Here is a 27,896-nt window from a genome sequence, read left to right as displayed (position 1 = left end):
TCCGTTCTCTCATACCTCATATCCAATCATTGCCAAACTTGGTTAATTTCACACTGCCTGCCCTGCCCGCCCCTCTTTCCTTTTCTCATCACTACTGTTCTAGCCATTTGGCTTTTATCACTAGTAACTCTACATCTGATCTTCTCACTTAAAATCTTGCATTCCAACTTTAGATTAATCCCGTAGCTCATTCTGGTCATATTGTTTCTACTACACACACGTCTTCTATGGTCCCTCATAGTCTAGAAAATAAAGCCTGCCATTTTAATTGTGCATTCAGAAGCTTCCATAGTCTTGCCTTCTTTCCAAATACTTAATTTTTACAATCCTTTGTATCACTATATTTGAGACATATTGGTTTTTATGGTCTCTCTGACTTTATTTCATAAGAACTGGATTTTTATTACATGTGTCTCCTGATATTCACACACTTAAATGTGTTTTCAAATTAATATCCTTCCCAGGTGGTGCTAGTGGTAAAGACCCCGCCTGCCAGTGCAGGAGACGTTAAGAGATGAGGGTTCAATCCCTGGATTGGGAAGATCCTCTGAAGGAGGGCATCGCAACCCACTCCAGTATTCTTGCCTAGAGAATTCCATGGGCAGAGGAGCCCGACAGGCTACAGGCCATAGGGTCGCAAAAAGTTGGAGACGATGGAAGCAAATTAGCATGCGTGTATGATAGCAAATATTTATCAAGTCCTTAAAATATGATCAGTAATCTATGAAGTTTTTACATGAGCAGCTTTATAGGAGATTTCCTCTTAGTATTGTGATATTGATATTGTTATTATTTAGATAAGGAAACCTACACACAAAGAGATTATAAACTAACTTGTCCAAAGTCATACAGTTAGCAAGTGGTTAGATGAGCAGGTATTTGAATCCAAGCAGTCTTACTTCAGAGTGCTTTATTACAGTCTATCATTGCTGTATCGAACCAGTACATTCTGTTCAGTAGGTACTTGGGTGAGTTCTTTTTCTTGCTTTTTAAAAAGTTTTAATCTTTTCCTTTATCGTAGTTAAGTTATTCATCTGAAATACAGTTTGGTTCATCTGTTTTTGCTTGTATCCCTTTGTAGAGCTGTATCTCCATTCTTTTTGACTTTTTGAAAAAATTATTTACATTTTCAGTCTGTGTAATGTGGTTCTAAAAGTCAGAGATAACAGATGTCGTTTCCTCTGTCTTGTTCTCCCTCACTCCCTCTGGATAGCCAATCTCTTTATGTCCTGGTTTACTTTTTCTGGGTTTCTTTTGCTCAAATGAACAGTCAGTGTGTAATCATCCCTTGTTATCCACCGGGGACTGGTTCCAGGACCCATAGTGGATGCCAAAATTTGCAGGTGCTCAAGTCCCATGTATAAAATGGCATGGTATTTCCATATAACTAAGTCTCCCATATACTTTATGATATAAGCTACTTTAAATAGCTTATAATACCTAATACAGTGTTGATGGCTATGCGAATAGTTGTAAATACAATTTAAATGCTATGTAAATAGTTGCTGATGTGGCAATCTGAAGTTTTGATGTTTGCAACTTTCTGGAGCTTTTCTCCCCTGAGTATTTTTTAATCCCAGCTTGGTTGCATCCCTGGCTGTGGAACCCAGGGACACAGAGGGTAACTGTAATTTTCTTGATTTCTTTCTTACACAAAATATAATACAGAGAGTTATTCTTTATATTTTGCTTTTCCTGTTAACTATCATTCCTGAAAGTCATTGCATATCAGATCAGACATTTTTCTCATCTTTTTTAGAATTTTATGGTATTTCAGCATTGATTCCAATCACTCTTCTGTACATGGATATTGAACTACTTTTCAATATCTAGTAATGTCCCAGGGGGCTGTTATGAAAACGTTTGTGCATAAGTATTTTTTATTAAATGTGTATATTCATGGTAAACTAAGAGAACTAGGTAGGACTGCTGAATCAAAACAGAAACACATGAAGTTTTGTATGATGTTGCTAAATTCCTCTGCACAAGAGCTTGTATAGATTTGTATTCTTTCCAGTAATATGTGATGCCTATTTATTCACATTGATACATGAATTGGTTTACTTTTTCAATTTTTGTCAACCTGGTAGGTGAGAAATAATATATTTTTTTCATGTGTTCAGTGTCCATTTTTTTTATCATATCTAGATTTTAGTTGTGATTGGAAAGCCTTTTCCTTATAAAGTCTTATAGAGAAAGCCTTTTCCTCAAGTTAAAGAGAAATTCATCTATATTTTCTTGCAGCTGTAAGATTTCCCTTTTTACATTTAGACCGCTGATCCATTTGAAGTTTATTCCTGTGTGTGGAGTTTATTTATAACTATGTATAGTATGATTTATTGATCTAATTTTATCTGTTCTAAAGCATTAATCTTTTGTCTTAATACAGTTTTTTAAATAGTCTATGTTCCAATGATTTGAGATGCTATTGTTATTATATTCTAAATTTCCACATGTAATTTGGTCTATTTCTGGACTTTATGTTCTGTTCTGCTGGGTCATTTGCATATTCGTAAGTCAGTACCACATTGTTCTAATTTCATTTTGTAATATGTTTCAGTGTCTGGTAGGGCTAGTCTGCTTTTGTAGCTTTTCTTTTTCATGTTATTCTAGCTATGTTTGGATGTATATTTTCCCCTATGAATTTTGGTATCATTTTGACTAACTCCTTGAGAAAGCTTGTTTATTTTTAATTGGAATTTCATCAACTTTATAGGTTAAGGAGTTAATCGCCTCTCCCATGATGTTGAATTACCTTATCCAGAAATAGTAGATAGCTTTCCATTTGTTCAGGTTTACTTTTGTAAACTTCCAGGAGTTTTACTTATATAGGTTTTGACATTTCTTGTTAAGCTTATTCTTAAATATTTTAATTGTTTTGTAGCTATTATATAATTCTGTTTTTATTTTTATTTTTTCTCCTAAAAGTGCTGAAAAGTGGCAGGCTGTCTTACATGAAGTTCAGTTCTTTCCAGTGTATCACCTTTTCTTTGTGAAACTTAAGTATTCTTTGTTCTCCTTGCTAAATGTTAGCTATTAAAAAAAATTTGATGTATTGACCAATTCATTTCCTTTGATTGTGATAAAATAGGCATTTTTCTGACAACTTAAAATTCTATTCACATTTGTAATTTTTACATCACTGCTACCAAGGATTAAATAATCATGTATTTTGCATTAAATAATGATATATTTTTTAGGAGAAGTTAGAATAGGGTCTTCTCCTTGCACTTTTTTCGTAAACCAACATGCTGAACCTACTGGTGTCAGTGAGAGGCAGTTTGTTTTGGTGAAAAAACAAGAAGAGAAAGAATGATCAGAGATAGGAAGAATACCAAGAGTAACTAATTATCCCTGTACATTAGTCTTAAAAACTATATATATATATTTTCAAGTGTTTCTGGTACAACAAGTTTCAGTGGTGTTTTACCTACAATTTTAATGCCTTTTTCCCTCTGGACCCATCATACTAAAATTAAACTAACCTCAATTGGCCAGTTTGGAAGTGCTCATGATAGAAAATGCTGTTGTGCTGCTAACAGTAAAGTCCAGCTAGGTACCTTATGTAGGATACCTTTGATATTAGAGCAGGAAGAAGATTAATCAATCCCAATACTGATCGTTGTTGAGGCTGGCTTTTCCAAGTTGAAAATCAGTAAGCTACATTTTAAATTAATTAGCGATCTTAGCTTCATTAACTATTAATTTCAGTTCTTCTTTGAACTAAGTCATAGGTTTCAGGTGTCCTGCTTGGTTTCACTTGTTCTGTCGCTAGGATGTGGGAGTAGAGAAGTGAAGTGTCACTCCTGTTCTGTTGTGATTGGAGAGTGATTTGAGCCCTGCTTTTAATATATTCTATTTTGGAGAGTGAGAAGAAATAAATGTCTGGGCTCAATCCTTAGGGCTTTGATTATTCTCTGTATGATATTTTGGAGACAACATAGGGGAAATAAGACCTTGGTCCACTGTTAGTAGTTTTGTGAGCTTAAGTATATCCAACGAGCTTCAATTTCATCATGTGTAAAATGGAAATACTGTTATTACAGTGGTACTCCAGTTCAGTGTTTGGTGCTAAAGGAACTCAGTAAGCATTGTGCTTTCTTTTTACTCCAAAGTTGTGTGAATCAAATGAAACAATATATTATGAGAACATCCAGTAAATTTTAAAACTCCTTATAATTAAGTTCTATTGGTTTTAATTTTAGATCTGAATTACTACAAATTGCTATTTACTTTGGATTTCTTCCTCTTTGTTTTGCTTCCTCTTTTATTTGGTAGTCTTATTATGAGACACCTAATTATTTGTACTTATATAGCTGTTTTAAGTCATTAAAAATCTGTTTCTTGATAAAATTTATAGACAGCTAAAGAGAAATATTAATCTTTAGTTATGTCATATAGAGCTATGTTCTTTGAGTCATGAAAACTTGTAATTATCAAGTGGAAGGTAAAAACCAAGACTTAACCTCTGTGGAGGAGGGAGGGCAGGACAATGGCATGCTGAGTAGAAAAAGTCTTATACTTCAGTGTAGCTCTAAGAAAGTTACAGAAAAACCAACAGAGAATCATAAGTCCAAGGTTGAACCGTCAGAGGAGTCCAGTGTCTCCTGGGAAACGGGCTTCATTAAATATGTCTGCCATGCTGTGCTGAGTCATTGGCAGGGAACAGTTCATGGGAAGCTTGGCTTATCACCAAAGAAGAAAATGGTTTTGAGAGCTCAGCAACTAGGACTACTGGTCAATAAATGTTTCCTGCAGTGGGTTATCCGAGGGAACATTTTCATAGTTAACATGCCAAACTTCCTAAGGATACAGACTGTTTTATGCTACCTCCCCAAGTCATGTAGAATGGCTGGTAAAATGTTATTTTTAACTGTATTAAATTTTCAAAGACTGTACAAAGGTTAATGAATAAGGATTCTATTTGATTTTGCTTTTACAATTATATATAGTTTTATTACCTCTGTTATTCCAGAGAGAAGAAATATGGTGGCATGATATTTGTGGTCCTGAATGCCTCCTTTCTGCCCTTCAGTGACTTGAATGGCTTGAGAGAAAGAGAAATATCTAGGAATGCATTTGACCAAGGAGATGAAAGACCTATGTATTGAAAACTCTCAAGCTATTAATGAAAGAAATTGATGAAGACACAAATAGATGAAAAGATACTATTGGATGAATCATGATTGAATCAATATTATTAAAATGTCCATACTACCCAAAACAATCTACAGATTCACTGCAATTCCTATCAAAATTCCAATGGTATTTTTCAAAGAAATAGAACAAATAGTACTAAAATTTGTATGGAATGACAAAAAAATCTCAAATAGTCAAAACAGTCTTGAGAAAGAACAAAGCCAGAGACATAATGCATCATGATTTCAAACTTTATTAGAGAGCTACAGTAATTAAAGCATATGGTACTGACATAAAAGCAGACATGTAGATCAGTGAGACAGAATAGACAGCCCAGAGATAAACTTATGCATTTATGGTCAGTTAATTTACAACAAAGGAGACAAGAATATACAGGGGGGAAAGGACAGCCTTTTCAATAAATGGTGTTGGGAAAACTAGATAGCACATGCAAAAAAATGAAACTCAACAACTGTCTTACATTGTACACAGAAATTGACTCTAGATGGATTAAAGATCTGAATGTAAGACCTGAAAGCATAAAACTCCTAGAAGAAAATATAAATGGTAAATGCTTTGACATAGGTCTTGGTGATGATTTTTTAAATCTGAAACCAAAAGCACCAGAAGCCAAAATAAACAAGTGGGACTACATCAAACTAAAAAGCTTCTGCATAGCAAAGAAAACCATCTACAAAATGAAAAGGCAACCCATTGAGTGAGATAAAATATTTGCAAATCAAATATCTGGTAAAGGGCTAATACCAAAACCCCCAACAATCCAGTTAGAAAATGGGCATGGGACCTGAACATTTTTTTGAGGAAGACATGCAGATGGCCAAGTCCTTAAAAAGATGCTCAACATCACAGATCATCAAGGAATGCAAATCAAAACCACAACAAGGGATTTCCTGGTGGTCCATTGGTTAAGAATATTCCTTGCAGTACAAGGGATGTGGGTTCGATCCCTGGAGACCTGCATTGCAAGATCCCACATCCTGAGCAACTAAGCCCATGTGCTGCAACTACTGAGCTCATGTGCCATAACTAGGGCATCCAGGTGCTACAATGAAAGAACCCATGTGACGCAACAAAGATCCCGCGTGCTGCGTTTAAGACCTGATGCAGCCAAAAAAACCCAGAATGAGGTATCACCTCATACCTGTTAGAATGGCTGTTTTTCATAAGGCAGAAAGTCACAAGCGTTGGCAAGGATGTGGAGAAAGAATCTTTGTGTGCTCTTTGTGGGAATGTAGATTGGTGCAGACATTGTGGAAAACAGTATGGAAGTTCCTCAAAATATTAAAGATAGAACTACCATACGGTAAAGCATCTACCTGCAATGCAGGAGACCTGGGTTCGATGCCTAGGTCGGGAAGATCCCCTGGAGGAGGAAATGGCAACCCACTCCAGTATTCTTGCTTGGGAAATTCCACGGACAGAGGAGACTGGTGGGCTACAATCCATGGGGTTGCAAAGAGTTGGACACGACTGAGCAACTAACACATAGGATCTATCAATTCTACTTTGGGGTATTTATCAAAAGAAAATCAAAGTACTAACTCGAAAAGATATATGTACCCCATGGTCATTGCAGCATTATTTGTAATAGTTAAGATATAGAAACAGCCTAAGAATTTATCAGTGGATGAATGGATAAAGAAATTGTGGAGTGAGTGAGTGACTGTGTGTGTGTGTGCGTGTGTGATGGAACATTATTCAGCTGTAAGAAAAGAAAATCCTGACATCGTGGCTATGTGGCTAGACCTTGAGGGCATTATGCTTAGTGAAATAAGTCAGACAGAAAAACACAAATGCCACATGGTCTCTCTTATGTATGAAATCCTACCCTCAGCAACAACAAAGAACAAACTTGTAAATACGGAGAACAGATTGATGGTTGCCAGAGGCAGGAGGTGGGAGAAATAGGTGAAGGGGATGAAAAGGTAAAACAAAAACCTCAATATGAGTCACAGTATGCTTCTAAATTTTCTTACTTTTTAAAAAGTTTTTATTATCTTTAGTGTTTATACCTTTTAAATTCCTGTATGTCTGTGGTAAGTTCCAAGTAAGTGTTTAGCATTAGGAGTTAGATTTGCTTTTTTGACTAGTTTCTCTAAAGCCTTTGCAGTTTTTGTGGATGGGCAGCTGCTTGATTCTTTTTATATAAGAGCTTTATTGAGATATAATGTCTATAACATGAATTTCATCCTTTTATTAGAGTATACAATCCATTGGTTTTAATATAATCATAGAGTTGTGTAGCTGTCACTACTAATTCTAGGATATTTTCATCACCTCAGAAAGAAACTCCTTTAATAATGCTCTGTTAAATTCTTATTAACAGCCTTGTCCCATCCTCCTCTTTACCTAGGCCCTGGCAATCACTAATCTACTTTCTGTCTTCATGGATTTGCCCATTCTGGACATTTCATGTAAATGGAATAATAATGTATGACCTTTTTGTTTCTGTCTTCTTTCACTTGGAAAAAATATTCAAAGTTCATCAATGTTAACCGTGTCTCAGTATTTCAGTCCTTTTTGTGGCTGAATAGTACTGTGTTTTGTGGATATACTGCATATTGTTAATCTGTTCACTAGTTGATGAACCTTTGAGTTGTTGTTACATTTTGACTATAATGAATGATGCTGCTCTGAACATTATTTGCATACAAGTTTTTGTGGGTGCTTTTTTTCCCCTCAGTTCTCTTGGGTGTATACTTAGAAGTGTTGTGGGTCCTATGGTGACTCTGTGATTAACATTTTGAGAAAGTGCTAACTTGTTTTCCAGAGCCACTGTACCATTTTATAGTCTGTGGGCACTGGATAAACACCACAGTTTCTCCACATTGTTGCCAGTACTTGTTATTATCCGACTTTTGATGGTATCTGTCTGAGCGTGAACTGTTTCACATTTCCTGTTGGCTAATGAGGTTGAGCATCGTTTCATCTTTTCTTTTATTGACCTTTAGTGTGTATTCTTTGAAGAAATTTCTGTTGAATTTCTTCGCCCATTAAAACTTTTAAATTTTCCTTTTTTGACAGGTAACTGAAGAAGTTTTAGTTTTACAGAGCAATGAATGAAAAGTACAGTGCTCCTGTATACACTCTTCTCGTCAGTCCCCCCTGCTATTAATGTAGCACGTTTTTATGAATGTAGATATGTTACAATTGAAGCAGTATTGATGTATTAGTAGTAAAGTCCATAGTTTTCATTATTGTTCATTATTTGTGTCTGTGGGCTTTGGCAAATGTATAATAACATGTTTCCATCATTATAGTGTCATGTGGCATAGTTTCAGTGTCCAAAAAATTCCCTGAGCTCCACCTATTCATCCTTCCCTCCTTCACCCCAACCCTTGACAACCATTGATTTAAAAAAAAAAGTTTCCACAGTTTTGTCTATTCTAGAATGTCATATGCTTGGAAGCATACACTGCAGCCTTTTTAGATTGACTTTTTCACTTAGCATTGTGCACTTAATGTACTTGCTTAGCTTTTCTCGGCATGATAGCTCATTTCTTTTTCTCTCAGAACAAATACCTCTGTATGCTTATACTACGTTTTGTTCTTTTATTTGCTTATTGAAGGACATCTTGGCTCCTTCCGGGTTCTTGCAGTTATGAATAAAGTTTCTTCTAGACATTCATGTACAGGTTTTTGTGTGAATATAAGTTTTCAGTTGATTTGGGTAAATATTAAGTAGCACAGTTGCTAGATTGTTGCTAGATTTTATGGTAAGAGTATGGTTCAGTTTTGCGGGAAACTGCCCAACTATTTTCTGACATGGCTGTGCAGAATAATTTTATATTCCCATTTGCATTGATGAGAGTTCCTGTTGCTCTGCATCCTCACCAGCCTTTGGTGGTGTCAGTGTTTTGGGGTTTGGCCATTCTGAGAGGAGTGCAGTGGAAGTGAAAGTGTTAATCGCTCAGTCTTTCAGATTAAGACCCCATAGAGTGCACCAGGCTCCTCTGTCCATGGAATTCTCTAGCAAGAATACTGGACTGGATTGCCATTCCATTCTCCAGGGGATCTTCCCGACCCAGGGATCAAACCCAGGTCTCTTGTATTGCAGGCAGATTCTTTACCATCTGAACAGTTGTTGTTCAGTCACTTAGTTGTGTCTGACTCTTTGCAACCCCATGGACTGCAGCAAGCCAGGCTTCCCTGTCCTTCACCATCCCCCAGAGTTTGCTCAAACTCATGTGCAGATGCCATCCAACCATCTCATCCTCTGTCATCCCCTTTTCCTCCTGCCTTCAATCTTTCCCAGCATCAGGGTCTTTTCTACTGAGTTGGCTATTCTCATCAGGTGGCCAAAGTGTTGGAGCTTCAGCTTGAGCATCAATCTTTCCAATGAATATTCAGGACTGATTTCCTTTAGAATTGACTGTTTGGATCTCCTTGCTGTCCAAGGAACTCTCAAGAGTCTTCTCCAACACCACAGTTCAAAAGCATCAATTTTTCAGTGCTCAGCTTTCTTTATGGTCCAACTCTAACATCCGTACATGACTGTTGGATAAACCATAGCTTTGACTATACGGATCCTTGTCAGCAAAGTAATTTCTGACTGAACAGTGAGACATTAATGTCTAATCTGAGCAGTAATATCTCACTGTTGTTTAAATTTGCAGTTCCCTGATGAAATACCATGTTGAAACAAAAGAAAAAAGAAATACCATGTTGAGCATTTTTTTAATATGCTTATGTGCCATCAGTATATCTTCTTTGGTGTGGTGTCTTTTCAAGTCTTTTGCCCATTTCAAATGGTTGAGTGTTTTCTTGCTGTTGTTTTAAGGGTTCTTTGTATATTTTGTATAAAAATTCTTTATCAGATAAGTGTTTTACAGAGGTTTTCTCCCAGTATGTGACTTATGTTTTCATTAGTGTCTTAGAGCAGAGATATTTAATTTTCATAGAAAGTCCAATTTTTAACTTTTTTCTTTCATGGATTGTGCTTTTGCTGTTGGATCTAAAAAGCTAAGGACACAGTCAAATCCAAGGACACCTAAATTTTCTTCCATGTTATCTTGTAGTGTTTATAGTTTTTTCTCTTACATTTAAGTCTGTGATCCACTTTGAGTTAATTTTTGAAAAAGTTGTAAGATCTGTATCTAGATTAATTTCTTTGCTTTTCGGTTGTTCCAGCACTTATTTGTTAAAAAGACTATCCTTTCTTTGAAGTGCCTTTTTTCCTTTGACAAAGTTCAGTTGGTTATATCTGGTGGCTGTTTCTGGGCGCTCTGTTCTCTTCCAGTGACCTGTTTGTTTCTTTCTCTAATATCACATTGTCTGTTTTTACTCTAGCTTTACAATATGTCTTGAAATCAGTTGGTATCAATCTTTTGACTGTTCTTCAATATCGTGTTGACCAATCCATATCCACAAAATAATTTGCTGGTATTTTTATTGGAATTGCTTTAAATTTATATTTTATGTTAGGAAGAACTGGCATCTCGACAGTATGCAGTCCTCCTCTCCATGTATTAATGCATAAAATATGTTTCCACTTATTTAGATCTTTGATTTCTTTCTTCAGAATTTTATAGTTTTCTCGTATAAATCATGTATATAATTTATTTGCTTTGTACCTAAGTATTTTTCTTTTTTGTGTGCTAATGTAAGTTGTATTGTGTTTTTTGGTTTCAAATATAAATTGTTCATTGCTGGTATGTAAAAAGGCAGTTGACTTTTCTACCTTAATCTTATATCCTGCAAACCATAGTTGCTTATTAGTTCCAAGGTGTTTTTCGTTTTTTGATGACTTGGGATTTTTTATGTGAACAATCATGTAATCTGTGAACAAAGATAGTTTTACTACTTCTTTCCCGATCTGTATACACTTTATTTTTGAGGGGGGTTGTTTTAATGCATATGAAGTGTTGAATAGGAGTGGTAAGAATCTCAAGTTTTTCTTGTTTTTTATATCAGCAGGCAAACAATTTCTCCTCATGAAGTACATAGTTAGCTATAGAAGTTTTTGTAGATGTTCTTGATCAAGATGAAGATGTTCCCCTCTATTCCTGGTTTGTTAAGAGTTTTTTTTTTTTAAATCATGAATGGATGTTGAATTTTGTCAAGTACATTTTCTATCTCTATAGATATGATCAGATAATTCTTCAGCCAGTTGATGAGATGAATTATATTAATTTTAAATGTTGAACCAGCTTTTCATACCTAGGATAAATCCCACATGGTCTTGGCATATCTTATTTTTATACGTTGCTGGAATCAGTTTGCTGAGATATTGGTTTGTAGTTTTGTTGTGATACATCTGTCTTAGGTATTAGGGTAATGCTGGTCTCATGGAATGAATTGGACTGTATTCCCTTTGCTTTTGTCTTCTAGAAAAGGCTAGAGAACTGATACAGTTTCTTTCTTAAGTGATTGGTGAAATTCACCAGTGAACCCATCTAGGTGTGGTGCTTTCTATTTTGGAAGATGATTAATTGTATGTCAGGTTGTTTAATAGATACAGGCCTGTTCAGTTTATCTAGTTCTCCTTGTGTGTGTTCTGGTAGATTGTATTTTTCAAGAAATTGGTCCATTTATCTAGGTTATTAAATTTGTAGGTATAGAGTTTATCATAATATCCATTTATTTTTTCTGTTAATATCCATGAGATCTGTGGTGATGGAATCTTTTTGGTTTTGATGCTAGTAATTTCTATCTACTCTCTCCATTTTTCAGTTAACCTGGCAAGAGGCTTATCAGTTTTATTGATCTTTCAAAGAACTATCTTTTGAGAGTTGTAATTTTTCTCTGTTGATTTTCTTTTTTCAGTTTGGTCTCTGCTTTAGATTTTTTCTCCTGCTTGCTTTGAATTTAATTTATTCTTTCTCTGGTTTTCTAAGTTGCAGGCTAAAGATTGATTTTGAATTTTCTTATTTAATACATGCAGTCACTGCTGTAAATTTCCCACTAGGCACTGGCTTCACTGCATGCACAAATTTTGATTTAGCTCAAAATACTTTTAATTTTCTCTTGAGACTTCTTTGACCAATATCTTATTTAAAAGTATGTTGTTTATGCTCCAAATATTTTGCATTTTTTTCTGTTACTGATTCTAGTCTGATTTCACTATGGTTTGAGAGCATGTTTTCTGTAATAGCTGTTCTTTTTAATTCTCTAAGGTATGTCTTATGCCCCAGAATTAGGTCTATCTTGATGAATGTTCTATATGAGCTTGAGAAAAATATGTATTCAGCTGTTGTATGAAATTTTCTGTAAATATGTTAATTAGATCCAATTGATTAATAGTATTTGGTTCAGTTATGTCCTTACTGAGTTTTGGCTTGCTGGATCTATCAGTAACTGATAACTAATGAAAGGATGTCAAAATCTCTAAGTAGTAAATCTGTCTCCTTCTTGTGATTCTGTTAGTTTTTGCCTCTAAAAATTTTGACACTCTGTTGTTAGGTGCATACACATTAAGAATTCTCCTTTTTCATTATGTAATGCCAATCTTTATCTGTCATAATTATTCTTGCTGTGTAGTCTTCTTTGTCCAAAATTAATGTAACTACTTCAGCTTTCTTTTGATTAGTCTTAGTATGGTATATTATTCTCCATCCTTTTACTTTTCTTTATTTTATTAAAAAAATGTAACATTAAACTTATGTACTTACCTATTTTTGTTTTTTGCTCTTTTTTCTCCCTTCCTAGTTTTATTGAGTATAAATTGACAAAATTGTATATATTTAAAGTGGTCAATTGTTATAATCAATTATATGTATAAATTGTGAAATGATTGCCCTAATAAGTTATTAACATATTCATCACCTCACATAATTACCTTTTTTGTATGGGTATGGTGAGAACACTTGAGATCTACTCTATTAGCGAATTCCAAGTATACAGTACAGTACTATTAATAGGTTCCATGGTGTACATCAGAACTATGTACATCAGAACTCTGTCATCTCATGACTGAACATAAGTACCTTTGATCAATGTCTTTTTTTTTTTATACTAAGTATTTTATTGTATGCTGCCATCAGTGTACATAAAATAATTACCCTTGTGAAACAGAAAATTAAGAATATTCATAGAGGTAGACATTAAGGACTGACAAAAGTAGAAGTTTGTGTAGTATGGCACGTTACAGAGAGGCTTTTGTACAGGCTTCAAATTTAGCTTTCCTTTGAATATTCACTGGTTTATGAAAAGTGGTTTGGAAAACCTTGTCAAGATTCATCTTACTATAAAAAGGAACAGACTTTCTGGGGCCTGAAGGGATTTATACTTGAAGATACTCTAGTCATGTTGAGCATTCTGCAGACAGAACTGCTTCAAATCTGCAGCTGCCTGGGAAACCTTCACCCGATTGAGCCCGGCCTCCAGCCGGAGCTGTTGAACCACTTTTTTCATAGCCGCGACGCTGGATGAACCAGACATGGCGCACTCGAAAGGATAGCAGATCCGCGGGCCGTCGGCAGGTCTGCGGTGGGTCCGCTGGGCCAGTCGGCGGGGCTGGGGGTGAGGCTCGGAACTTTGTCTCCTAAGTTTCCGGTCCTTTACCCAGCGGCTCCACCCTCAACGCGCTTGCGCGCTCTCCCTCGCCCGCCGTTTTGGCTCCTCGCCCCGTTTTGGCTCCACACCCGAAAGGGAGCGCGAGCTTCCGAGGGTGAGGGGAGAGTTGCTGATCAATGTCTTTTTTTAAAAAAAATTATTATTATTTATTGTTATTTTAATGTATATTGATTTAAACTGATCAATATGGTTTTTTTTTCTTTTTTTTTTTCCATTTATTTTTATTAGTTGGAGGCTAATTACTTTACATCATTGCAGTGGCTTTTGTCATACATTGAAATGAATTAGCCATGGATTTACATGTATTCCCCATCCCGGTCCCCCCTCCCACCTCCCTCTCCGCCCAATCCCTCTGGGTCTTCCCAGTGCACCAGGCCCGAGCACTTGCATTTCTCCCACACCCCAACCCATTGCAACCATCATTCTACTCTATTTTGTTTGAGTTTAATTTTGATTTCACATACAAGTTAGCTTATGCTTTAACTTTCTTTGACACTTAGAAGTTTTAAAATTTGATATAGTCACTGTTTTTGCTTTAGTCACTTGAGCTGTTTGGTGTCATAAAAAAAAAGAAATTCTGTTACTTGCCACAGCATGAATGAGCTTCAAAAAATATTATGCTGAGTGAAATAAACTAGTCACCAAATGTCAAGTATGTTGCCAATGCTAATGCCATGAAGTATTTCTCCTGTGTTTTCTTCTAGGATATTTGTAGTTTTAGGTCTTATGTTTAGGGCTTTGCTCCATTTTGAGTTAAATTTTTGTGTGTGGTGTACGGTAAGGATCCATCTTTGTGTTGTATTTTATGTGTGTGGGAGGGGCTGCCTGTGAACATGGTATTTTCCCAACACCTTTTGCTTCAGAAAGCATTCTTTTCCCATTGTGTAGTCCTGTCACTCTTGTTTAAAGTATACAAAAGCGCTTATTTCTAATTTCTCTATTCTGTGTTTATGCTAATTTCATACTGTTTTGATTACTGTTGCTTTGTAGCTTGTTTTCAAATCAGAAAGTGTGAGATTTTGTTCTCCTTTTTCAAGATTGTTTTGGATCTTTGCTGTATTTGGGGAGTATCTATAGATTTCGCGATTTTGTTTTCCTGTTACTGCAAAAAATGCCATATTTGGATTTTGATAGGGATTTGGATTGAACCTATAGATGAAGATGATTTGGGGGTGGAAACAACACTCAGTTGTGGAAGTGTCTTATGGTGAAAGTAAAGTCTGATGCTGTAAAGAACAGTATTACATAGGAACCTGAAATGTTAGGTCCATGAATCAAGGTAAATTGGGCATGGTCGAGCAGGAGATGGCAAGAGTGAACATCACCATCTTAGGAATTAGTGAACTTGCAAAATTCAGACTTCAATTGAAGAAAGTAGGGCAAACCACTACTCCATTCAGGTATGACCTAAATAAAATCCCTTACGACTGTACAGTGGAAGTGACAAATAGATTCAAGGAATTGGATCTGATAGAGTGCCTGGACAACTATGAACAGTGGTTCATAAAAATTGTACAGGAGGCCATTCTCAAACAATCCCAAGAAAAAGAAATGCAAAAAGGCAAAATGGTTGTCTGAAGAGGCCTTACAAAAAGCTGAGAAAAGAAGAGAAGCGAAAGGCTAAGGAGAAAAGGGACAATATATCCATCTGAATGCAGAGTTCCAAAGAATAGCAAGGAGAGATAAGAAAGCCTTTCTCAGTGATCAATGCAAAGAAGTAGAGGAAAACAATAGAATGGGAAAGACTAGAGATTTCTTCAAGAAAATTAGAGATATTCAGGGAATATTTCATGCAAAGATGGGCTCGATAAAGGACAGAAATGGTATGGATCTAACAGAAGCAGAAGATACAAGGATATAAGATGGCAAGGCTACACAGAAGAACTATGCAAAAAAGATCTTCATGACCCAGATAACCACCATGGTGTGATCACTGACCTGCAGCCAGACATCCTGGAGTGGGAAGTCAAGTGGGCGTTAGGAAGCATCACTATAAACAAAGATAGTGTGAAGTGATGGAATTCCAGTTGAGCTATTTCAAATTCTCAAAGATGATGCTGTTAAAGTGCTGCACTCAATATGCCAGCAAATTTGGAAAACTCAGCAGTGGCCACAAGACTGGAAATGATCACTTTTCATTCCAATCCCACAGAAAGGGAGTGCCAAAGAATGTTCAAACTACTGCACAATTGTACTCATCTCACACCCTAGCAAGGTAATGCTCAAAATTCTCCAAGCTAGACTTCAACAGTACATGAATCGAGAACGTCCAGATGTTCAACCTAGATTTAGAAAAGGCAGAGGAGCCAGAGATCAAATTGCCAATATCTGTTGGATCATCAAAAAAAAAAAAGGGAATTCCAGAAAAGCATCTACTTCTATTTCATTGACTATGCTAAACACTTTGACTGTGTGTCACAACAAACAGTGGAAAATTCTGAAAGAAATGGGAATTACCAGACCACCTGACCTGCCTCTTGAGAAACCTGTGTGCAGGTCAGGAAGCAACAGTTGGAACTGGACATGGAACAACAGACTGGTTCCAAATAGGAAAAGGAGTACGTCAAGGCTGTATATTGTCACCCTACTTATTTAGCTTATATGCAGAGTACATCATGAGAAACACTGGGCTGTAAGAAGCACAAGCTGGAATCAAGATTGCTGGGAGAAATATCAATAACCTCAGATATGCAGATGACACCACCCTTATGGCAGAAAGCAAAGAACTAAAGAGCCTCTTGATGAAAGTGAAAGAGAGTGAAAAAGTTGGTTTAAAACTCAACATTCAGAAAACTAAGATCATGGTATCTGGTCCCATCAGTTCATGGCGAACAGATGAGGACACAGTGAAAACAGTAAGAGACTTTATTTTCTTGGGCTCCATAATCACTGCAGATGGTGACCGCAGCCAGGAGATGAAAAAGATGCTTGCTCCTTGGAAGAGAAGCTGTGACAAACCTAGACACCATTAAAAAGCAGAGACATTACCAACAGTGGGCCCTCTAGTGAAAGCTGTGGTTTTTCCAGTAGTCATGTATGGATGTGAGAGTTGGACTATAAAGAAAGCTGAGCACCGATGAATTGATGCTTTTGAATTGTGGTGGTGGAGAAGACTCTTGAGAGTCCCTTGGACTGCAAGGAGATCAAATCAATCAATCCTAAAGGAAGTCAGTCCTGAATATTCATTGGAAGACTGATGCTGAAGCTGAAACTCCAATACTTTGGCCACCTGATGAAATGAACTGACTCATTGGAAAAGACCCTGATGCTGGGAAAGACTGAAGGTGGGGGGAGAAGGGGACGATAGAGGATGAGATGGTTGGATGGCATCACTGACTGGATGGACATGAGTTTGAGCAAGCTCCTGGAGTTGGTGATAGACAGGTAAGCCTGCTGTGCTACCAGTCCATGGGGTCGCAAGTGTTGAACACGACTAAGTGACTGAACTGAAACTAAAATGGACGAGAATGGGTGCGTTTAATTAAGATGACCATTATATCTACTGCTGTGGGCAAGAATCTCTTAGAAGAAAAGGAGTAGCCCTAATAGTCAACAAAAGAGCCTGAAATGCAGTTCTTGGGTGTAATTCTCAAAAACAACAGAATAATCTCGGTTCCTTTCCAAGGCAAACCATTCAACATCACAGTAATCCAAGTCTGTGCTTCAAGCACTAATACCAAAAAAGACGAAGGCGTAGAAGATCTTCTGATTCATTTTGCTACACACCTGAATGTTGTTAATTAAGTGTGCTCCAATATAACATAAAAAGTTTTAAAATTTTGGTAATGGTATATAATCCTTTCAGTGAGTTTTAGAGTTTTGTTTGCTAGTATTTTATTGACAGTTTTTGCATCAGTATCAGCGATGTTGGTCTGACGTTTTCTTGATGTTTCCATTCCTACTGTTTTAAAGAAATTAATGAGAACTTATTTTTGGCTGTCACGGGTCTCTTGCTGCATGGGCTTTTCTCTATCATGGTGAGCAGGGGCTCCTCTCTCGTTGCTGTGGGTGGGCTTCTTATGACAGTGACTTCTCTTGTGGAGCCTGAGCTTCAGTAGTTGCAGCACGTGGGCTCAGTAGTGGTTCCCCGGCTTCAGAGCCCATGTTCAGTAGTCGTGGTGCACGGACTTGGTTGCTCTGTGGCATATGGGATCTTCCCAGATCAGTGATCAAACTCGTGTCTCCTGTGTTGGCAGGTAGATTCTTTACCACTGAGCCCCCAGGGAAGCCCTCTGTCTTTACTTTTAATGTATCTCTGTCTTTTAAAATCTGTGAATTTTAAGTGGATTTCTTTCTGATTATATAGAATTGGGGCTTTTTAAAACATTTTTTTAAATTCATGTTTTAAATTTGTGTTATAATTGATTTATAGCTAGTTGTGCAACTTAAATATTTTTCTGTTTTTGCTTTTTTTCAATCCACTTACAGTCTCTGTCTTTCATGTGGTAACATTTATGGCACTGATGTTTAAAGAGATTATTAATATAGTTGGGTCATATTTTTGCTATATTTGTTACTGTTTCTATTCATTGAAGTTGTTTATTCTTTTGTCTTGTTTTTCTTACTCTGTTTTTAACTGGGCATTTTATACGATTCTTTCTCCTCTCAGCATATTTTTTATACTTTTAAACCTTTTTTCGTGGTTATACTGGAGTCTGCAGTTGTACATGTTATACCTTTTGACATCCATTTTCAATTAACATCATATTTCTGCACTGATAGTGAAAGTACCTCACGGCACAGTATTCCTAATTCCTCCTTTCCATTCCTTATGACATTGCTGTCATTAATATCACTTATCTATAAGATACCATCACTGAGTGCATTGTTGCTATTATTTGTTTGAACGAATGGTTACCTATTAGATCAACTAACAGGTAAAAAGACAACTTTTTCTAACACTTTTTCTTTATGAGGACCTGATCTTACCTGTGTCATTTTTCTTTCTGATAAATTTTGTATTTTAACCTTTCTTGGATGAAATGTCTACTGTTGACACATTCTGTCAATTTTTGTTTTTCTGAGAAAAAAAAAATATTTACTTCTCCTTTACATTTGAAGAATAATTTTCCTGGTACAAAGCAAAATTCTTGTGGTTTTTTTTTTTTTTTTTTCCTTTCAACACTAAATATTTTACTTTACTCTTGTTTGCATGACTTTTGAGGAGAAGTTCAATGTGATTTTTATCTTTGCTTGTCAATTGGTGAGGTTTTCTTTCCTCTCCTCTGGCTTCTTTCAAGATTTCCCCTTTGTCTTTGATCTTTTGCATTTTAAATATGATATATCTAGGTGTAGATTTTTTGGTATTTGTCCTCTTTCTGCATCTGTGGTCTAGTCTCTGACATTAATTTTTGAGGAAGTCTCAATTATCGCTTCAAATACTTTTTTCATTTGTTTTTCCTTCCTGTGTTATTTCTATTATGCATATGCTATACCTTTTGTAATTGTCCTGCATTGTACTTTGATATTCTGTTCTGTCTTTTTCATTCTTTTTTCTCTTTGCATTTCAGTTTTGGGAGTTTCCATTGACATTTCTTCAAGCTCACTGATTCCTTACTTGGCCATGTCCAGTGTATGATGAACTCATCAAAGGCATTGTTAATTTCTGTTACAGTCTTTTTTATTTCTTTTGAATCTTCCTTAGGGTTTCTAAATTTATCTGTGTACATTACGCACCTGTTCTTGTGTATTATCTACTTTTTAAGTTAAAGCCCTTAGCATAATAATTATACTTCCTTTAAATTCTTAGTCTGATAATTCCCAAATCTCTGTTTGGTTCTAATGCCTACTCTCTATGTAGTCACACTGATTTTTGTCTTTTAGTATTCTTTGTGATGTTATAATGAAAACTGAACATGATATACTGAGTAAAAGTCACTTAAGTAAATAGACCTTTAGCATGAGATTTTGTGTTTATCTGGCCAGAGTTAGATTTATTATTGTTGTTTACTATAGCTATAGGTGTCAGAAGTTAAAATTTTTTCTGGTGCCTTTTTATTTTGTCTCTCCTTTTGTCTTTGGGTTTCCTTAGAAAACTCTTCTTAAATAAAGTCTGAGACATGCATTTCTCTTCATTATATTTCTCTGCTATCATATTGTTGTTGTTCAGTTGTTAAGTCATGACCAACTCTTTATGACTCCGTGGGCTACAGCATACCAGGCTTCCCTCATCTTCACTGTCTTCTGGAGTTTGCTCAAATTCATGTTCACTGAGTCGGTTATGCTATCTAACCATCTCATCCTCTGCCACCATCTTCTCCTTTTGCCTTCAATCTTTCCCAGCATCAAGGTCTTTTCCAATGAGTCAACTCTTTGCATCAGGTGACCAAAAATATTGGAGCTTTAGCATCAGTCCTTCCAATGAACATTCAAGGTTGATTTCCTTTAAGATTGACAAGTTTGATGATCTTGCAGTCCATGGGACCCTCAAGAGCCTTCTCTAGCACTGTGGATTGAAGGCATCAGTTCTTTGATGCTCAGCCTTTTTATGGTCCAACTCTCATCCATACGTGATTGTTAGAAAAACCATAGCTTTGACTATATGGACCTTTGTCAGCACAGTGATATCTTTGATTTTTAATACACTGTCTAGGCGTCCTGGAGATAAAACTGAGGAAAGTGTGGTCCACCCACTGGGGTTTTAAACTCTGAGTTTTGTTCACACTTGCACCTCCGTCAGGTACAGTTTAAGTTTTCCTGGGCTGGAGTGGTTCCACAGGCAATTTCTGCTCCTGGGCTTCTCCTCCAGTAAGCTGTGATCCTGTGTCTCTACCTGTTTGCAGCTTTTAGGGAAGCAGCTTGCCTTGTGACATCAATTCTCTGATGGAATTAAGAAGAGCTTTGGTTTTTAGTTTGTTCAGCTCTTGTGAAAATGGGAGGGACAACTTCCAAGCTTCTGTGCCATACTGGAGACCAGAAATCCTTCCTTTGTTTATTTAAAAACAGATTTATTTATCTCTTTATTGTTGAATAGAGTTCTTAATTCTGGATACTGACCCCTATGTTTTCTTCAGGTTGTCTTTTAACTTTCTTGATAGCACAACCTTGAAGCACATGTGTTTTTCATTTTGATGAAACCCAATTTAACTAATTTTTCTTTGTGTGTGCGCGTGTGCTCTGGTGTTATATCTAAGAATCTTTGCCTAACCCAAGGTCACAGAGATGTACTGTGCCACCACAACACTTTTCTCAGTTTTACCTCCGAGAGACCTACCAGGTTCTCACAGTGAAGAGCTACAAGATACCTGCTGGAAGCAGGATGTAGAAAAAAAGTAGTAATTTTAAAATGGACCTAGAGCATTCTCTTCTTCTTAAGACTTCCCTTAAAAAAAAAAAAAAAAAAAAACTATCAGAGCTAACTGAACTGGGAGGAAAAGAAATGCCCAACTCTGCTCTTCTCTAGACTTCCAAGTAGAGGAAGGGAAATAACCAGTTCTAACCTCATCCTTCCCTGCTGGCTCAGACAGTAAAAAGAGTCTGCCTGCATTGCAAGAGACCCGCGTTCAATCCCTGGGTCAAGAAGAGCCCTGGAGGAGGGCATGGCAACCCACTCCAGTATTCTTGCCCGGAGAATTCCATGGATATCAGTGCATCTTGCAAGACTTTATTAAGGTAATTGTAGCTTCCTGAGTTCTTTCGTTGACATACACTCTTAAGAATATTTCTTTCCTTGACACATAGTATATTCTTTCATTGACATACTTAAGAGTATATGTCAATGAAGGAATATGTATATATTTTTTCATGGGCTAGAGCCTGACCAAAGGGGGTTATTTTCAGGCCTGCATCATTGCCCTTTGAGTATAGGGCCCTTTACTATGTCTTGTCTTGATTGTTAAGTTGGTGAGTGATTTTAAAGAACGTAGAGATATCACAGCTTTATTCTTCTGAATTGGAAAGGAGTCTGTGTTGTGAGGGGTTGAGGGGTTCATAATTTGAGAATTTACTCATCTTTGTAGTTCCTCCTTCATTATTTTGACTGGCCATGAAATTTCTTAAAATGGAGTGCATCATTATGATGTATCATTTTTGTCAATAGAGGCATTATATTATGTTACCAGTTTAAATCATTCAACAGTTGATTATTGAGTATTTCTTCTGACTTGGGCCTTGTTCTAGTCTTGGGGGATAAGATAGCATTGGATAAAACAAAAATCTATTAATGGGAAGAGGTGGACAAAAATGAATAAATATCTGAAATAGATAAAATATTTTCAGTGACTTGTTGCTCTGGAGAGGAGGAAAGAGAAGGAATGTTAAGAATGAGTACTTAAGGTGTAACAATGTGGCATTTGAGGAAACAGTGAAGTCTGTGAAAGGGACTAGACATTTAGATACTAAGGAGAAGGTGGTTCCAGATGGAGGGAATAGCAAATACAAAAACTGACAGGGTTTCTGAAGTAGGTGAGGAACAGGGAGACAGTTAGTATGGTAGGTGGGAAGTGAGGGAGCATCAAGTAGTGAGGTCCCTGAGTGAGGATTGTGGGAGGGGGGGGCAATTGGTAGGAGCCTTGTCAGCCATAGTAAGGATTTTTGGCTTTCACTCTCTTCAGAGTGGGGAGCTACTGGAGCTTTTAATTAGAGAGATACCACAATCTGACATAGATCTTTTTTCAAATTAGTTTATTTTTATTTTTGGCTGCACTGTGTCTTTGTTGCTGTGTTCTGGCTTTCTGTAGATGTGGTGAGCAGGGGATACTCTCTAATTGCAGTGCGTGGGCTTCACATTTTGGTGGTTTCTCTCATTGCAGAGCACAGGCTTTAGGCATGCAGGCCTCAGTAGCTAGAGCTCACGGATTCTGGTGCTTGGGCTTAGTTGCCTCGTGGCATGTGTAATATTTCCGGGTCAGGAATCGAACTCGTGTGCTCTGCACTGGCAAGCAGATTCTAAACCACTAGACCACCAGGGAAATCCCCTGCCTTACATTTTAGAATATAAGATCCTCTGCCTACTTTGTTGAGCATATGGAAAGTAACAGGAAATTGAAAGACCATTTAGGAAGTTATTTAGTAATTTAAGCCAAAGACTCCAAATAGACTTGCACTAGGGAGGTGTTGAGAAATGATCAAATCCTGGAGGTACACGTACATTCATACACATACACACATAGTTTTTATATTGAGATAGTTGTAGATAACCATGGAATTATTACTAAGACAATACTCTACTTTCCCCCCAGTTTTCCTCAGTTGATAACATCTTGCAAAACTATAGTGCAGTATCAACCAGGATTATTGACATTCCTGTGATCTACCAGTCTTTTCACAGTCTCCATATTTTCTTATACTACTATTATGTGTGTGTGTGTGTGTATTTAATTCCACCTAATTTTATTATATGTGTAGGTTTGTGTATTTACTACCGACGTCAAGATAGGGAACAGTTCCACCAAGGACCCTTCTTTGCCCTTTTGTAACCATACTCATTTCTCTCCCACCATCTCTCCACTCCTAACCTCCAGTTTAACCCCTTGCAACAATCAGTGACCCATTCCCCATTTCTTTAATGTTGTTTCAAGAGTGCTGTATAAATGAAATCATATACAGTATGTAACTTTTTGAGATTGGCTTTATTTGCTCAGCATAATTCTCTGTAAATTCACCAAAGCTGTTGCATGTGTCAATGGTTAGTTCTCTTTTTTTTAATTACTAACTGGTATTCCATCGTATGGATTTACTGTAATTTGTTTATCCATTCACCTATTGAAAGACATCTGGTAGCTATTGAATAAAACTGTGAACATTCAGCTGCAGGGTTTTTGTGTAAACATAAATTTCCATTTCTGTTAAATGCTTCAGAATACAGTTGTTGTGATCTTGAATATTTTGTAGGTGAAGTCAACAGTATTTCTTGACAGATTGAAGGTGAGGTCAGAGAGAAAAAGGAATCAAGACTTCAGAATTTTTGGCCTGCACAGCTGAAACGGTAGAGTTGTCAATACCAAGACCTGAAGCCTGTGGGTTGAACGGGTTTAAGGAAGATGAGGGATACTGCTCATGCTGAGTCACATTAAGATGTGCATCAGAGGAGTTGTTAAGTAGGCAGTTGGCTCAAAGATTTTGGAGTACACAGGAGAGATGATCTGCTCTGGTAGTATAACATTTGGAGTCATCAGCCTTGAAGCCCTGACACTGGAAGAGATAATTGAGATAGCTGAAAAGAGGTGAGAGACGAAGCCCTAGCTGCTCCACTGTCTAGAAAATAAGGTGAATTTGGCCAGGCTTTGAGAGTCCGGTGGGTGATGTATTAATAGAGACAAAATTCATATTTTGCTCTACAGGCACTTAGAGTAAGCTGGTTGGGCAAGTTGTGTGTGTGCTTCCAATCATATAATATCTGATTTTCATAAGCTACTTTTTGAAAAGCAGTATGTTATATAATAGTAATGAACTATAGTTGTAAAGTAAAACAAAGTCAAGAGAGTATATATAATAAATACCAAAATAATTCTTAGATGCTAAGTAATTTAGATGTTGGAAAAGATTAGTGTGAGTGGGGGCAGCTGGAGATGGCCTTGTGAAAGAGAAGGGAGTTGAATAGGAACTTAAAGGATGGGTAGAATGTGTGTAGGAGGGAGGGAGGGTAGAGACATTCCAGTCACGCTAAGTGTGATGAGTGGCTTAGAATTGGGAATGAAATGATACACTCAAAGAGTGAGAAGTAGGGTCTAGTTACCACATTGGTCTTGAATGGAGGAAAAGATTGAGTTGATAAAGAGGGATTGGATTATGAAGTGATTTAGGCTTTATCTTGTAAGAAATGGGAATATTTCTAGCTCTCTTAAAAATTACTGTCTCCTTATAACATTGCCATTGCATGGTATATTTTTTCCCATATTTTTATGCTCAAGCTGTTGTCTTTGAATCTGAATATAAAGCACACCCGATACCAAAAGAATATAGTTGGAGCTTGCTTCTTTTTCTTATCTAGTCTGACAACCTGCCTTTGATTATATGCTTAATCATATTTTATATAGTTTTTCATTTGATTGAAATTGCCCCTGCCATGTTGCTTTTTGTTTTCTGTATCGCTCATGTTTTTTAAAAAAATTATTCATTCATTTACCTTTGGCCGTGCTGGGTCTTTTGTGCTCTGGGTGGGCTTTCTCTGGTTGCAGCAAGCAGGGCTGCTCTTTGTTGCAGTGCAAGGGCTTCTTGTTGCAGTGGCTTCTCCCTGCAAGGCAGGGAGATTTCTTACACTGCACCACCAGGGAAGTCCTCTCACGTCCTTCCTGTTCCTCCACTCTCACTTATTGCCTCCTTTTGTGTTGAACAAGTTTTTTAGTGTACCATTTTAGGTCCAGTGTTGATTTTCAATATTAAAAAATTTATTTTCTTAGTGGCTGCTTTAGAAATTACAATATACATTTCAATGTATTACAGTCTGCTTCAGGTTAGTTACTGACTTAATTCCAGTATAATATAGCACCTTTTTTTCCAATATAGCTTCATTTTCTCCTCTCTCCTTCCTGCTATTATTGTCATGTTTCTGTTATAAGCCTAATAACACAGTTATCATAATTGTGTTATACAATTTGTGGCTTTGATGAAATGAGAAAACATATGATCTTTTCTATTTTCCCATTTATATTTACCATTTCTAGTGGTCTTGTTTGTTTTTGTGTATTTGAAATACCTTCTGGTGTCTTTTCCTTTTAGCCTGAAATTAAAAAAAAAAAAATCTCTTCCTATTTGAAGAGTAATTTTTCTGTATATAGCATTCTTGGTTGACAGATTTTTTTTTTCTTTCTGCATTTTGAATTTTTAAAATTTTACTGCTTTTTTCCTCCATTGAGCTGATGATTAGTCTGCTGTTAACTATATTGTTTTCCCCATGTGTATGATGAATCATTTTTTTGTTATTGCTTTCATTATTTTTCCTTTGTGGTTTCAGTTCAAAAGGGGTGTTCCTCAGTGTGAATCTTTTTGTATTTATCCTGTTGGGAGTTCATTAAGCTTTATGGTTCAGATTAGTGCTTTTCATCAAATTTGGTAACTTATCAGCGATTATTTCTTCAAACATATTTTCTTTTATTTTTCCTCTTTGATGATATTGCCTGTATACATTTTTTGGTAGGTCTTTTTTTGACTAACTTTATACATATTTCTAGATTGTTTGGTGGGTGTGATATTTAATAAAATGCCATCTTAAATCTGATCATGAGCCCATAGTGAATCCTTTACTTCTGTTATTACACTTTTCAGCTCTAGTATTTCCAGGTTTTAAATGTTAATATTTCTTTACTGAAATTTTCTACTTGTCTTGAGGTTGTCATTGTATTTTTCTTTAATTTTAAAATACAATTTCCTTTAATTCTTTGAACATATGTATTTAGTATATATTTTTTCAGCTTTATTGAGATATAATTGATGTATAATATTGTGTAACTTTAATGTTCAACATCTTGATTTCATGCAGTTGTGTATTACAAAATGATTACCATCATAGCATCTGCTAACATATCACAGCTTGTAACTATTATTACTTTTTTGTAGTGAGAACATTTAAGGTCTACTGTTTCAGCAACTTTTAGATATACAATACAGTATTATTAACTATAGTCATCATACTATGTTTGAAATTCTCAGAACTTGTTTATGTTATAATTTGAAGTTTATATTCTTTGATCACCTCCCCCTTTTTCCCAGTCTCCAGCCTCTGGTAGCCACCTTTCTAGTCTATTTATATGAGTTGGGCTTTTTTAGATTCCACATTTAATTGTTATCATGCAATATTTGTCTTTCTCTGTATGACTTATTTCACTTAGCATGATGCCCTCAAAATCCATCCATGTTGCTGCACGTGGCATGGTATCCTTTTTCATTGTGGCATAATTCTCTCTGTGTCTCTCTCTCTCATACATATGTGTACGCGCACACACCGTATTTTCTTCATCCCCTCAGTTGTTGATGGACGCTTAGATTGTTTCCATGTCTTGGCTATTGTAAATGATAACTGCAGTTCACATAGGAATACAGGTCTCTCTGTGAGTTAGTCATGTCATTTTCTTTGGATATATACCCAGAAATGGAATTGCTGGATCCTATGATAGTTCTATTTTTAGTAGTTTGAGAAATTCCCATACTATTTTCCATAGTGGTTGCACCAGTGTACATTTCTACCAGTAGTACATCCACCAGTGTACTGTTATTTTGCTATAGAGGCTGCACCAGTATACGTTTCCAAGGTTCTGTTTCTGTACATTCTCACCAACATTGGTTATTTCTTGCCCCTTTTTGACAATATCCATTCTAACAGGTGGGGTTTTGATTTGCATTCCCTGATAATTGGTGATGTTAAGTCATCTTTTCATGTACTTGTTGGCCATCTGTATGTCTTTTTTCGAAAAATATCTATTCAAGTCCTCTACCCATTTTTAAATTAGATTATTTGAAGGTTTTTATATTAAGTTGTATGAGTTCTTTATATTTTGGATATTAACCCCTTATCTAATACATGATTTGCAAATGTTTTGTCCCATTCCATAGGTTGTCTTTTCATTTTATTGATGATTTCCTTTGCTCTGCAGAAGTTTTTTTATTTTTTTATTTTTTTTGTGAAGAAGTTTTTTTTAATTTGAGGTAGTCCCACTTGCTTACTGTTGTTTTTGTTGCCTTTGCTTTTGGTGTCAAATCTAAAAACTCACTGTCAAGGCAAGTGTTGAGAAACTTAACATTCTTTGAACATAATAGCAGTTTTTTATTCTTGTCTGCTAAATCCAATGGCTGTGTCCACCCAGAGTCAATTTCTGTTGGCTCCTTTTCTTTATTAACCTGAGTGTAGGTCTACTTTCCCTATTGTTTGCACATCTCACAATTTTTCTAGACAGTTAAAAGTTTTAGATAATATATTGTAGAACTCTGAGTTCTGTTAACTTTTTTTTTTATCCTCCTGAAACTTGTTTTATTGGGAGTTTTTTTCTTTTCCTTTTTTTTTTTCAATTTACCTGGATCTGATCTAGACTCTTTTTCTGCCAGTTTGAAACCCCTGAATTCTGTGTTAAATGTTTCTTCAAGTTTTCATTTTTTAGCCTGATTTCTTAGGATTGGACTCTTTGTCTGCATTGCTTAATGGCCAGCCAGTTATTGGTTAGAAATTGTGTTCAAATATTTTGAATTTATAAAGTTTCCATCATTTCTTAGATGATTCTGTTCACGGGTTGAGAAATACATTTGAAATTCAGGTGCTTTTTAAGTCAGCCTCAGCTTTTACTTTTCTCCAA

At 36.3% G+C, this 27,896-nt stretch overlaps 1 protein-coding gene and 1 pseudogene across 7 annotated transcripts in view; one reads left to right on the top strand and one right to left on the bottom strand.

Annotated features, from left to right (window-relative positions):
* GSK3B (glycogen synthase kinase 3 beta) overlaps positions 1-27,896 on the top strand; it is a 275,257-nt gene that overhangs the window by 144,651 nt on the left and 102,710 nt on the right. The gene's annotated exons all lie outside the window — the stretch shown is intronic.
* Positions 13,169-13,685, bottom strand: LOC110142566 (guanine nucleotide-binding protein G(I)/G(S)/G(O) subunit gamma-5 pseudogene; annotated as a pseudogene).

This window comes from Odocoileus virginianus, chromosome 4 (assembly GCF_023699985.2).
Source record: "Odocoileus virginianus isolate 20LAN1187 ecotype Illinois chromosome 4, Ovbor_1.2, whole genome shotgun sequence".
NCBI lineage: Eukaryota > Metazoa > Chordata > Mammalia > Artiodactyla > Cervidae > Odocoileus > Odocoileus virginianus.
This window is presented reverse-complemented; position numbering and strand designations above follow the sequence as displayed.